Source organism: Pseudonaja textilis, chromosome 2 (assembly GCF_049901715.1).
Source record: "Pseudonaja textilis isolate UNSWEBS1 chromosome 2, rPseTex1.2, whole genome shotgun sequence".
NCBI classification, from domain to species: domain Eukaryota; kingdom Metazoa; phylum Chordata; class Lepidosauria; order Squamata; family Elapidae; genus Pseudonaja; species Pseudonaja textilis.
In genome coordinates this window covers 61,560,086-61,573,319 of record NC_141991.1, presented here as the reverse complement: position 1 = coordinate 61,573,319, position 13,234 = coordinate 61,560,086, and the positions used below count along the sequence as shown (strand labels likewise).

General features: G+C 37.6%; 1 protein-coding gene across 2 annotated transcripts in view; it reads right to left on the bottom strand.

The window, feature by feature from the left end:
- The window catches only part of CACNA2D2 (calcium voltage-gated channel auxiliary subunit alpha2delta 2), a 636,728-nt gene that overhangs the window by 423,721 nt on the left and 199,773 nt on the right, over positions 1-13,234 (bottom strand). The gene's annotated exons all lie outside the window — the stretch shown is intronic.

The window sequence follows — 13,234 nt, the reverse complement described above, 5'->3', positions numbered from 1 at the left end:
GAAGTAGTAGTAAAAATGTAAGTTATCCTTAATTTAAGCATTATTTACTGTTTTACTTCATTACTCAAGTATCTAAAGATCTCCTTTAGATTCTTTAGAATTATAATCTCTATCCCATTGTAATTCTATGGCTCCATATTATGGTAATCTTATTGTGGTTTTATCTTAATTTATTCTGTCCATTATTGTATTTTGTGTGTATACACACACATACACACATGTACATACACGCACACACACACACACACACACACATGATGATGCTTTATTTAAACTAAATTTGTATATCTGTGATCACATAATTTCTGTAAATACCATATACTAAATAAAATAAATAAATCTGAAAAATTCAGAGCATAAACCTCAGACAGGTTGGTTCCACACCTTGGACTATAGCATCTGAATGTAAACAATTTGCATAAAGACCCTCACAAACATATTAATTCTGCTACCAAAATCTCAAAATGGGGGACTTTAGGACAATCTGGGATTAAAATGCAACTTTCTATGTGACTCTTCATAAAATTCTCATCACAGGAAACTTTTTTTAAAAAAATCCTTGCATTTCCACTTCTGTTACACATGCACACATGCAACCCAATTTCATTTCAGACAGAGAAGGACAGGATTAGAAGCGAGGGGAAATGTTTTAGAAGGTGCTCGGTCACTGGGCCAGGATGTTAAATGGAACTGGCATAGTTGTTTTTGACCTATGGATGTGCAATTTGCATGGGGCCTTGACTTTATCATTTTTTCCCCTGTGGTAATGGATTTTGATAATTGTATTTGCATTTTTATTCTGCTTCACTGCCTAAAGTTAACTGTGGTGGATGGATAGCCTTATCCATTTGCTAAATTAGTAAAGTGGGCAGTTTGGGAGGGCTACAGGATGAATAGGAATCAAGCTATAGGAAAATCAAATCTGCCTCTGCTTATCATGTGCACTCACCCACTTGTGCAAGCAATATAAATTTCAGCTGCAGAAAAGAACTCCAGAGTTTCTCCTGTGCTGGGGATTAAGGAAATTAGTGAGCTCCCTTCTGTAATAATCATTCAATCAATGTTTTTGTTTAGCCTCAACAGCAGCAGCCATCAAGATGTCATATGGTACATATTGGATCAAACTAGAAGAACTTAGATATCTATTGAACCTGTCTAGAAAAAAAAGCATCCTCGAAGAATCACCAGATGATTAATGTGGGGAGTAAGAAGAATTCCCTTCTGTATATCCTATGTAGTATTTACTCAACCAGAATCTGTGGCACATAGGCGGATTCCCCATCCTTCTGTTTTGGAGATTACTTTCTGACCAGAAATAATTTCAAAACAGAAGGATGGGAATCTGCCTACATGTCAGAGATTCTAGTTAAGTAATGCTACATGTTGTATATACAAAGAAATATATCTCTTCTTAGTCTCCAAAACTCACTGCAGTAAAATCATTAACTGCAACAAATTGCTCGGCATTTCAATACATATTTTTTGGGCATGCATTCTAGTTTGAAAATTTCATATCCTTTCAGATGCTGCCAGATACAATAAATAGCTACAGGACTACACAATGTGAAATCAATAGAATCAGAGGTGTTTCTGTTATTTGCCGCCTTGAAAAATGTCAGCAGCCATGAATATGTTTACAAACCTTTGTCAGGGTGCCAGAGGAGTATTATCTAGAGATATCCAGACCAAAATTTTGTTTGGGCAGTAGAACACTACAATCACTAAATATTTGTGCAAATAACATATAGTAATGGAGAAGACTTGATCTCATTTATTCCCCTCCTTCTCCTAACCAAGCACATGTCTTCCTCCTGCCCTACCTCATTTATTTTAGATTTTTTTTTTTTAAATAAAGAAGATACTGTGATGCAAAGCAGAACATAATTTATATCTCAGCATTCCAAGTAATGCACCCAAAGAAAGCAGAACTCTGAGGCAGGTAGATTTCTCAAGGAAAGATTTATTGGAATGTATCATATTGGCACAACTGGTGAAAGCTGACTCTGAAGGTTCCCACGGTTTTCATCTAATTAAAAGGTAAAAGTTCCCCCTTCCCTCAAGTCCTCAGTCACATTGTCCAATTGAGGTGCTAGCCAATTGCTTGATTACTTCTCCTTTCCCACCTATTGGAATGTCCTTGGTTCCCACAGGAAAACTTCTTGTTTTGACTACAAATCTCTGGCTAGCTATTTCCCCCCTCCTTGCCCCTTCTTCTTCCCTGTGGCAACCCTGAAGTCTTAAAGATGGCCTCAACCAGGTTCCCTTTAGGGTTGACATTATATTTATAATAACGCCTCTATAGTAGTTCCCATATAGATAAACAATTGCCACTAAGTACACTGTTGATTGTTTGCTTTACAGGTGTGCACATCTACTCAGAAAAAAAAGACAAATATAAGACGAAATAATTTTAAAAAATCACGGAAGTGGCAGGGTGGGGAAGCAACCTCATTGATTCATATTCTGGTAAATGAGTCACTTGTATCCAGAAAAACCAAGACAACTGTTTTGTAGGAAGGCTCACAGTATGCTCCCCAAATTCTACATGTGGCCATCATTCAAAGGATTACGAGCAGTACTCTATAATGGCACTATTATATATTTCATTCATCGTGTAGAAGAAACTAGGAAATTCTAGTATATAGCTTGTGAGTTGCAACAAAGAAATTGGCAATAAGGAAAAGTTTCTTTTAGGAGGTCAATACCATGCTTCATACTTTTTCAATCTACCTTCCCTTCCATTGTTCCCTATCACATCAACCTTTCAGATAATGCAAAAATTTGTAAAACACAGAGCTGAAGGCAGTGGAGCTTTTGCAATTCATTTTTTTTTGCCCAAGGGATTGTTATTGTAACCCAGGGTAACAGATTGGGTTCTCTGGGTTTCAGGGTTCAGAGAAATGAAGACAATATAAAGGTAAAGGTTCCCCTCACACATATGTGCTGGTCATTTCCAGCTCTAGGGGCAGTGCTCATCTCTGTTACAAAGCCGAAGAGCCAGCACTGTCCGAAGACATTTCCATGGTCATGTGGCTGACATGACTAAACACCGAAGGCGCATGGAATGCTGTTACCTTCCCACCAAAGTGGTCCCTATTTTTCTACTTGCATTTTTAGAACTGCTAGGTTGGCAGAAGTTGAGACAAGTAACGGGAGCTCACTCCATTATGCGGTGCTAGGGATTCAAACCACCAAACTGCCAACCTTTCTGAACGACAAGTTCAGCGACTTAGCCAGTCAGTCACCGTGTCCCTTGAAGACAAGTATAGAACTGGTTTATTAAGAAGGCAATTTGCCAGCATTCTTTTTCCCCCAAAAAATTGCTTGACAAGAGCCAGCATAATTTAATCAAGAATCTTCTTTTTTGACACTGATTGGTTTAGCTGTTTGAAAGAATGCAGTGGACATAACATACTTAGATTATTGCAAAACGTTCAGCAAAATGTATCATGATATTGTAATAAATGACATTTAACTACGGCTATCAAAAAGACAGGAAGTTTGGCAAACTCTTTAGAAGGACAGCATCAATTTTGAAAAAGAATTTGAATAAGATGGAACAATAGAGAGATGAGATAAGCTAGAACAGTAGAGAGGTGAATTTCAATAGAAAGAATGTAAAATCCTATATTTTGATGGGAAACATCTAGGATATATATACAGGATGGAGAAAATGCTGGGCAATGGTACCTGTGACAAGATCTGGGTGACTTGGTACCCCTTAAGATGAATATGGACCAAAAGTATGATGCAGCTGCAAAAAAAAAAAAAAATCAAAGCAAATGCAATTTAGGCTGCTAAAAATGTAGTGCCAAGGTCAAAATAAAAAATAATTGCTCTATATTCTGTTGAGACTGCATCTAGAGTACTGGATACAGTTCTGCATTTGAAGGAGGACACTGACAAACAATAGTGTTGCAGGATCCAATCTGGATCTACCACTGGGACCAGTGGTTTAGTCTTCCAAGCATTCAGACTCATGCTAGAGCCCATCCTCAGGGAATTTCTCTCTAGCAGAGTTAGCACTTTGGGCTATTGTGTGTGGTATTTATATGGTGCCTGATTGTGTGTGCCCTTTTTACTTGTTTGATTGGGGTGTTGATGATTGGTTATTTTCTACTTGCATTTTTAAATGCTTTCGAACTGCTAGGTTGGCAGAAGCTGGGACAAGTAACAGGAGCTCATTCCGTTACACAGTATTAGGGATACATTGGCTGTTGTTACTTTGTGCTGCCAAGCTGGAGATGAGAAGATAGCAAGTGTGATAGTTTCTGAAGGGCTGCTGTGGAGAAGACTGCTCAGATTTGTCCCAGAATAAAAAAAAAAAGGATTTAAATTACAAAGAAGTAAGTTTTTGGAAGCTCATGAGGATAATCTTCTATTCTTTTGAGATGTTCAGCATTGGAACAGAATTCCACAACAAAAGATGGATTCTCCTTTGCTAGAGGTGATGCTCAATGATCATCTGTGATGCTAGATGATCATCTGTTAGAGATGCTGTAATAATGGATTGGACTAGTTACCTTCTAACCCTTACATTTTATGGTTTCCAAGCGCTTTGAGAGAAATAGTGAGAATAGAAATGGCAGTATAAAAGTACCCTTTTGTCTTGAATGCAGGGTTGGGAAGGAGTAACAACTTCTGAATAGAGCATTATTATTACTACAGAACCTTTTTTTTTTTTTTTTGGTCACACCTACCACTTCCGTGCCTTTCCATCTTTTGGTATTGAGTTTCTGTTCCTTCCTGCAAGCTCAGAGGATGCTCTAAAATGATGGGTTGAAATCTAAGGAAAAATGACACAGAGAGGTTGTGAGGCTGGCTTTTCCCAGTGTTGGTCCTGGCTCTTTGGATTCAGTAACTTCTAACACTATTCATGCTTCATTCTCTTCCTGCAAGGAGAAAGCTTCTGGGCGAGCCATGACTACAATACTTCTATGGGCACTCTGCACTTGAAACATGCTTCTCATCTCAGCAATGTTATTGTCTATGCCATAGCAGCTACTTCCTCCTTGTATTTCTAACACAAAGAGAGAAAGCAGTGGCTGAGATAATTCTTCCTCTTCAACAAGTGGTGAATGTACCATATGAAGAAAGGAGCAGTGCTGCCTCTTGCAGTCTTATGCTCCCTACCCAGGAGGATGACATTTTGAGATGCCCAAAGAAATCAAGCTCTATCATTTTCATTGTCAAGAAGAAAATGTACAGTCTCACCTTAGCCTAAAACTTTTTTGTACAGGGCAATAGTAAATAAGCACTCTTGAACTGATCAAAGGATCCTTGTTGTTGAAGCTTCTTGGGCTGACAATGTAATAAAATTAATTGGCATTCTAAATATTACTAAAGCAGTGGCTGGCATGTTTAATAAAGCTTTTCATTTGAGAAAATTAGCACTCATCTGGACAAGCACTGAAATGCTGTTACTTGGAAGGGGGAGAATTCAAGGATCTGAACACAATTTAAATAATTATCAGCATATTTCTGTTCTTAAAATGTTTCTAAAATTACAGGGAGATTCAGTGCAATCTAACTGTAAGTGCCTTTTGTCTGCATATAATTTATTGATCTCATTTCAATCAGTCAAGCCCATTCACTTCACCGCCTACACTGTCCACATAGTAACCAAAGATATGCTTTATAACCATGGATAGCAAAATCAATAACATGCCTTTTTATGGATTTTGATTAGAACTGATGACTAATAAGCTAGCAGCTAACAATATTTGCATTGGTTAAATCTTACGGCAGATAACAATCCATTTTGCTTTATGTTTAGCTAATTGTTTTCCTAGGTTTTAGAGTCCACTGAATATTATTAGTGAACACATCCTACACTCATTAAGTTGCATCAAATCTACAATCAGACAGTCAAAGGGCAAACTGACATACCTACAATGAAAAAGAATTTGGAGCTATTTGGCATCCTGGACTCACAAAGTAAAACTTATTACTGTATGAGCCAGGAACCAATTAGCTTGCCACTATCATCCACCTCTTAAATTTGTCTGCTGAAAATGAATGAACCCAGTGAGCAACACAAACACTTTCGGTCAACACCCTCCCATATGTCTAGTGGTGAATGCTTGATAATTAATAGAAACAACTGAACATAATACTCTTATCTATTCCAGATCTTGACCATCTGGAATAATTATACAAACGAAGGTTGAATATCATAATCAAGTTGAAAACCAAACTGGCTTGCATTTGACAGATGTGCCATCAAAATGTGATGAAAATTAAGTGACCAAGTAGAGATGATTAAGAAAACAATATCAAGCTGTTGGTAAAACTAAACTGTGGCCCCCATGCATGTCCACATTGCTGTAAGTAATGGAAGATAAACCATAGCCACCAGCCATTATAGGACGTTTTGCTTGGATGACAGCAGTCAAGATAGGAATGGATCCATCAGGCAACCAATGTTGCCATCCAAGCAACTCCCTCGGCTTCAGTCCTGTTAACTGATTCAGACACTGAAGGCTGTGAGTTCAGCTACAGTTGTCCAACATGTATGGAAATAGTTGGGGCATAAATTTTGTTACAAAATAAAATGTCAAGCTCCAATGTTTTCAAAACGCATTCAAAATGCATGACAAACTTGCCACAGATGAAAGAACATGCTTTTTAGTTGTACTTTAAGGTGCAGTTGCTCCATTTATCAGAGACTCATCCTCTGCTTTGAGCTAGGCTTGCCCTTACTTTGAAGTTTCTACCTTCTGCATGAGAACAATATCGAGAAAGTTTGAGAATTGCAAGTTAACTACTGAACTTTCCCATCCTCATGCATAGTGAACCATGCACCCAGGGAAACAAAAGATTAAGTATTGATCAAATAGGAGGAAGAATCTCCTCTTCACACATAAACCCAGATGCATTCAGTTAAACAAGGAAGAGTACTTGGAGGAACAATTCCATAAGCCACAAAGATTCATCACTCTTGTGATAATAAATTGAACAGAACTGTACCCTCAATTCATCAGGTTCAAGGAAATGGCAAAGAAGTTGCTTCATTCTAAGTTTCTGAGGATTTTGGTGATGCCTGAGGCTAGTCATAATACTGGAGAATAAGTCTGAAATGGTACAATTAACATGGATAGTATTATACCCCAGGTTTGACAGCTGATGAATGCAGAGATAGAATAAAGACTAGCCAGAAACAGTTTAGTTTAGTTATTAGGCATTGAGTGCAAAAAAACAGGATTTATGTCTATGTATATATGCATAAATACATTTTGATATCCAAAGGATGGTTCAACTATACCCAAGAGCATTTCTTGCAAATTTTCCAAATCTTAATGTCTATTGTTCTTGGACAGAACCAATACCTCTATCTAGACCAATATAAGTAATCTTTACAATTAGATTTAAGACTACTTAATACATTCAACTGCTTTTGATGTATTGCAAGGTTATCAAACTTCTGGCCTGCGGGCCAAATGCATCACATGTTGGCCACACCCACACCCTGTTTAGTGAAGGGGGGGAAAGTGCTGATACATCATGTGATGCTGCTATGACAACATGAGCTTAACACCCCTGATGTATTGGATTCAGTCACTCCTGCTCAGTTGAGCTGATAAAATTTCTTCTTTCAAAATGGCTACTTTGAGATCTGCAAAGGAGTATCCAACTCATATGCAATGAAATATACACCAACATAGGTAACTATTCCTAACCACATGGCAAGATGACACAGCCTGCATTATGACCCAGGTGTTGTAATTTCATGTTTGCATCTAGACATCACATATAAAAACATTAGGAACAGATCTTATGTTGTAACTTCACATTGTGCATTTTATCACTGCTGTACCCAGGTGCCTAGGCACACACAGTTGTTTTAAATAACCCCACCCCCAAAGAAATAGGATAACCTATCACAACTCTCCAGCATCACTTGTATTTCAGTCCTACTGATTATGGATCCCTGGCAAGGAAAGTAATTTACAGAGCTGGGCTTATGAAACTATTGTGATCAAAAGTAGCTTCCCAAAATGAGCATTCCAAAGACTGAGTTCCAAAGTTACTAATCTGTCTTGCCTATCTGTTTAAAATTGTCTTTTTAATTATATTTTATTAGGCATACAAAAGACTAGAAGCTCAATCAACCAGGAAATAAAGGGGAAAAAGTACAGTACTGTGATTATGGTAGGCAAACTGGCTTTTCACTAATCCCTCACAAGCAAGGAGTATTTTCAACTAGGAGCTAAGGATTTACACAGCAACTTGAAGCAGTTTAAATAAGTTTGTTGGCTAACAAGGATTGCTGTTATAGATCACAGACTTTGCTGCTAAACTTGAATTAAGCTGATACAATCTCTTTAATGTTATCTGCAGCTTTTGATCACAAATGCACGTGCAATTTACATATTGTCAGCTGTGGATTTGTACTCAGTTCAGATTTCACACATTGTTCCAATGTCACTTATGAGTAAACATCAAGTGCTCAGGGAGGACACAAAAGCTCTTCTGGGGGGCATGGATAAACAAAGCCCTCTACTCAGGTTCGTGTATTGCATGTCACAAAGTCCTTGTCTCTGCTTTATGATAAATGGGTGCTGAAATATTGCATGAGAAAAAGTGAGTGAGTGGGCTATCTTAGTTTCCTTAGCAGATGGAAAGGGAATCCCCAACCATTTTGGATCTGTGGACCGGCAGTGGCACCAGCAAGATGGCTGCACACATGCAACCTAATCCCGCACATACGCAAATAAAGATTATTAGGAATATGGGTCACCTAACAAGTCATTTGGGTTAGAAATATATAAACCAGGAAAGACATTTTAATACTGTCTCTTTAAGAGCATGCTAAAAACTGTAATTGGGTGTGGTTACTCAAACGGCCATAAGACGGAGCCAGAAACCTGGGTCGTTTAGTCTTAGTCTCAGAAGAGTGTGTGTCTGAGTGAGTCTCTCTGTTTCCTTCTGTTGGAAAGTATTGCCGTTCCTCCATTTTTCCTAATTGACTGATATTTCTGGATTTAATGTAAGTCTGATACTGAACTGTTTTTGACACTGGAATTTGTTACTGAATTATCCCTGGATTGAAAAACTGACTGATTTACCTGTGAATGACTTTGGACTGCCTATTTTGAACTTTGCTTAAACCTTTCTGGAAGTAAAACCCTACATTTACTGTACAGTGTATCTGTATGCTGTGTGTGTATTATTCAAACACTATTCTCTATACGTCTCCCTGTATGCGCTCATTCTCCTAACAGGGAATTACCTCAGCAAAGATCTGTGTGCTCGCCTGCCGCTTGCATGGTTGGGTTTCCAATGGCCCAGAGTTGGGGAACCCAGTATAGAGTTATCACTGCTTTCTGAGATTTTATTTATTTATTTGATTTCATTTCTATTCTATCTCATTCAAAACTCAAGGCAGCTTACTTAAGGCTCCCTCCTGCTGTTTTTCCTAGGAAAAAAATCCTGTGAGGTTGGTTGGGCAGAGAGAAATCCTGGTTCCAATCCTTTAGCCAGTATACCACGTAACATAAAGACAAAAATAAAATAACTTAAGAAAAAAAAATCCTTTCTTTTCCCTAAGGATAAAATTATGTTCTCTTCTTTAGCGGTTCAGGTGTCAAAGGAAAAGAAGGTATTGTCTTCATTTTTCCTTATGCTATATTTCAATATGTCCACACATACAAAAAAATAAATGAATAAAGCTAGCAGAAAAGAGGTCAATTCCTGGCTAACCAAAAATATAATTAAGAGAACAGATTGCCTTACTTCCCATAGAGCATTATGTCATAATATGGTTCAATTTCTCATTTACATTTATATATAATGCTGGCTGGGGAATTTTGGGAAGTCTACACAACTTAAAGTTGTCAAGATTGACAAACAATGAGCTATAGGAATATAAACTTCAGTATTATTTGTTATTGTTTTTGTTTAAAATAAAAAAACCCAACTCTTTACAGCTTTACTGTTTCAATTGTAATGTTATTGTGCTTACATTTTGATAATTGTTTGAGGATCTTATGTTGGATGCCTAGCACCACTTTTTTCCATTGTAGCTCAGATCTGATGACATCCTGGGACACTGGGAAAAGTGATTGTTGGTTGCAATGTGCTCTACATGGAATTGCTGAGAAGCTGCAGCTGGTGCAAAATGCAATGGCACGGGCAGTTATGTGTCCCCCCTAGAATGGTACAAATCACGTCACTACTCCACAAGCTGCAATGGTTACCAGCTTGCTTCCAGGTCCAATTCAAAGCCCTTCATAGCATGGAGTTATCTGACAGTTCATCTCCCCCTAATCACATTTGTCTGTCCTATTATAACCAGCAGAGAAGGAATGCTGCAGACGCTGTCTACTAGGAAATTACATTTCCAGGGCCCAGAAGGTTGGCCTTCTCGGCAATGGCACCTATCTTGTGGAACTTATTCCTCCAGAAGTGAGATTAGCTCCATCTTTCTCAATATCTTGCAAATCCCTATAGTATCAAACCTAGGAGTCCCAAGGGACCAGGGAGATTTTTGTGATGGTTCCCTTACTGTAGTTAAAACCATCCTCTCTTGTTTTTAAACTGTGATCTTTTATGTACTTATTGTTTTTAATTAAGAGTTGTATCTGCCCAGAGTCACTTCCATATGAAATGGGTGGCTATATAAATATGCTAAATAAATCAATCAATATGCTAGAGAATATTCAGAGAAGCATTTCCAAAATTATTCCCCCCTCCTGAAAAATAAAACAAACAAACAAATAAACAAACAAATAAATAAACCCAAAGAAAATCTCAGCTGTTTGTTAAATATGATGCTCTCTCTGAAAAAAAAAAAATCCAACTCTATTTAGTTTAGGGCATCAAGGCTACTGCTTAGTTGTGAGGAGCCTGACAATTCCAGATTTGATGATCCAACTAATTTGGTATCGTGATGCTGGCAGCTCATGATAATTGGATAGGAATATACATGCTGAGGAAAGCAAAACAAGTTGTTTATCACTGTTTTTAGCAGCTACAAATGGTTCTACTTGCCACTGCATAAGGAAATGACAGCTATTTCTAAAATTTATGTGAGTAATGAAAAAAAGATGGACCAGACATGAAATCAAGTCCCTACTTTAAACGTAAACTGGTTGAGACTCTTATGCATCCTTAAGCTAATAAAAATTTACAGTTTACAACAGATCTAGTAACAAACTGTAGCAGATTACTGTTATGCATTGGTTAAAAATACATTAGCAATATGTATCAAGATTGTTCATCGGAAGAGAAAGAAATGAACCAAAAATAGGGTTTGGGGTAAGAGAAATGGGCAAAGTATGTTTAGTTAGATCAATAGAATGGAATAACTAAACTGGAGTACTGAAAGGACACAACATAGAATTAACAAGTTAGAATGACTGTCTATTCAATTTTGCATCCTTGCTAAGACAGCAATTAACACAATAGGCTGGAGAAAGCATAAACAAGAACTATAATAGCAACATATAAAAATGCCAGCTACAGGGTTAGTGAAAATGTTTCCTTTAAGTAGTTGTGGTATGATGAACAGCCAGCTTGATGGTTTAGGATGGGATGTGCAATTTCTACTAGTTTGGGGGACAGACTGCATAGGAAGGAACAAGCTCAAACTGAGCTCAGTTATAGAGGGGGAGGTCAAGGGACAAAAAGAATGCTTTAAGCTCTTGCAAAACCTACATTCTCTCTACCACCTCCACTTTTGGGAAGGGCTATGCAGGCATCAAACAAATACTATGCTTTTTGTAAAGAACTCAAGATATCCTTCAGATATTCTAACGTTAGTACCTTGAATTGCTATACAATCAGAAAATGATGCAAGATCCAATCTGTGTCGGTCACCAGGACTAAAGGTTTATTCTTTTGTGGGGCTCACATTGGAATTCATTATCAGGGAACTTCCCTACAGATCTCTACAGAATACGTGCACTGTGCTGTTCTACATATTGTAAATACTTGGATTGGATCCTGCAACATTTATCCTGGAACACATATATTTATTGTCAAGGTTCCAAGTAACTGACCCAATGCAATCAAAACTTGTTGGAGAATGAATTATCTTCATTTGTGAAACAGAAAGTGAGTACAAAAGCCCTAAATTTGTGTAACATGACCCAAAAAGTGGACACCTAGAAGCACTCAGTCCACTACCTTTTCAAGAGCAGCTTCACAGGAGTCATGAGAAGTGTCCTAACAAAAATTGCAACAGCTAAATAAGCGAATATGGACAGTGTGTAGTAATGCTTTCCTCTTCTCTTCCAGGAGAGACATTTAAGAATACCATTCAGTTGGAAACTTGGTCCATCAGGTGGAAGCTGCCTTTGCTCTCCAGTTCAGTTTGTCTACTGATTAGTACTACATTAAGGCTCAAGTTTTTATAGTCTCCATTCAGCTTATTGTTGCTTTCAGATAAAAGTTCTTGGTCTCTTTGATTCCACGCACAAAGAAACCATAAAATTTGATACCACGGGCATATTGATGACATCCAACTCCCAAACTTGCAAGGGCAAGACTTTATTAGTCATTTGTCTCGTTTTCCTAATAGCTCCTGTTAATCTATTCAAAGTACTGCTCACTGGGAATTTGACTTGACAGTGTTTTAGGGAGGAGTTCTGAAATTAGGCCAAGGTTTCATGAAATTAGCTAGTAAGCATTATGAACTCTAATATCTTGCCTATAAAAGATAAATTAGAAAAAAAAATCCAAAGTCAGGGTCACATAAATGCAGGACTTTTTTTTTTTTACCATTTATTTAACTATTATAAGAATATATTTAAGCAAACCCCACTAGTAGACCCCCCCTCTAGCAAATTTAATCAGCCACAATAAAGAAGCATCAAACTAGGAAATAGTTACCTCTCAATCTTTCAAGCAGATAGTCTCCATTCTCCCATGGAACAATTTGATGACTCTACAACACTTAAATGAAAGCTGCCTATAGTTGTCAGGTAAACCATGAAATTGTTAGCAATGACACATGAAATCTAGATGCAAGATATACAATGCCTGCCTCTAGGCACAGTTACTCTACTTTGGACAAAACTCATACCATGTTTATTCAGGCAAAAAAAATCATAATGCAACAAAATGAATGATATACATAGAAAGAATTCAATAATTTCTTGACAACGATAAATGACCACCAGGTAGACACTCTCAAAACTAAGGGGTGTTGGTGAGATCGAGGCAAGGCACAGAAAATATGTCTCTTCATTTGTTGATTCTTATTTATTGCTCCTCTTAAAAATCTGGATAG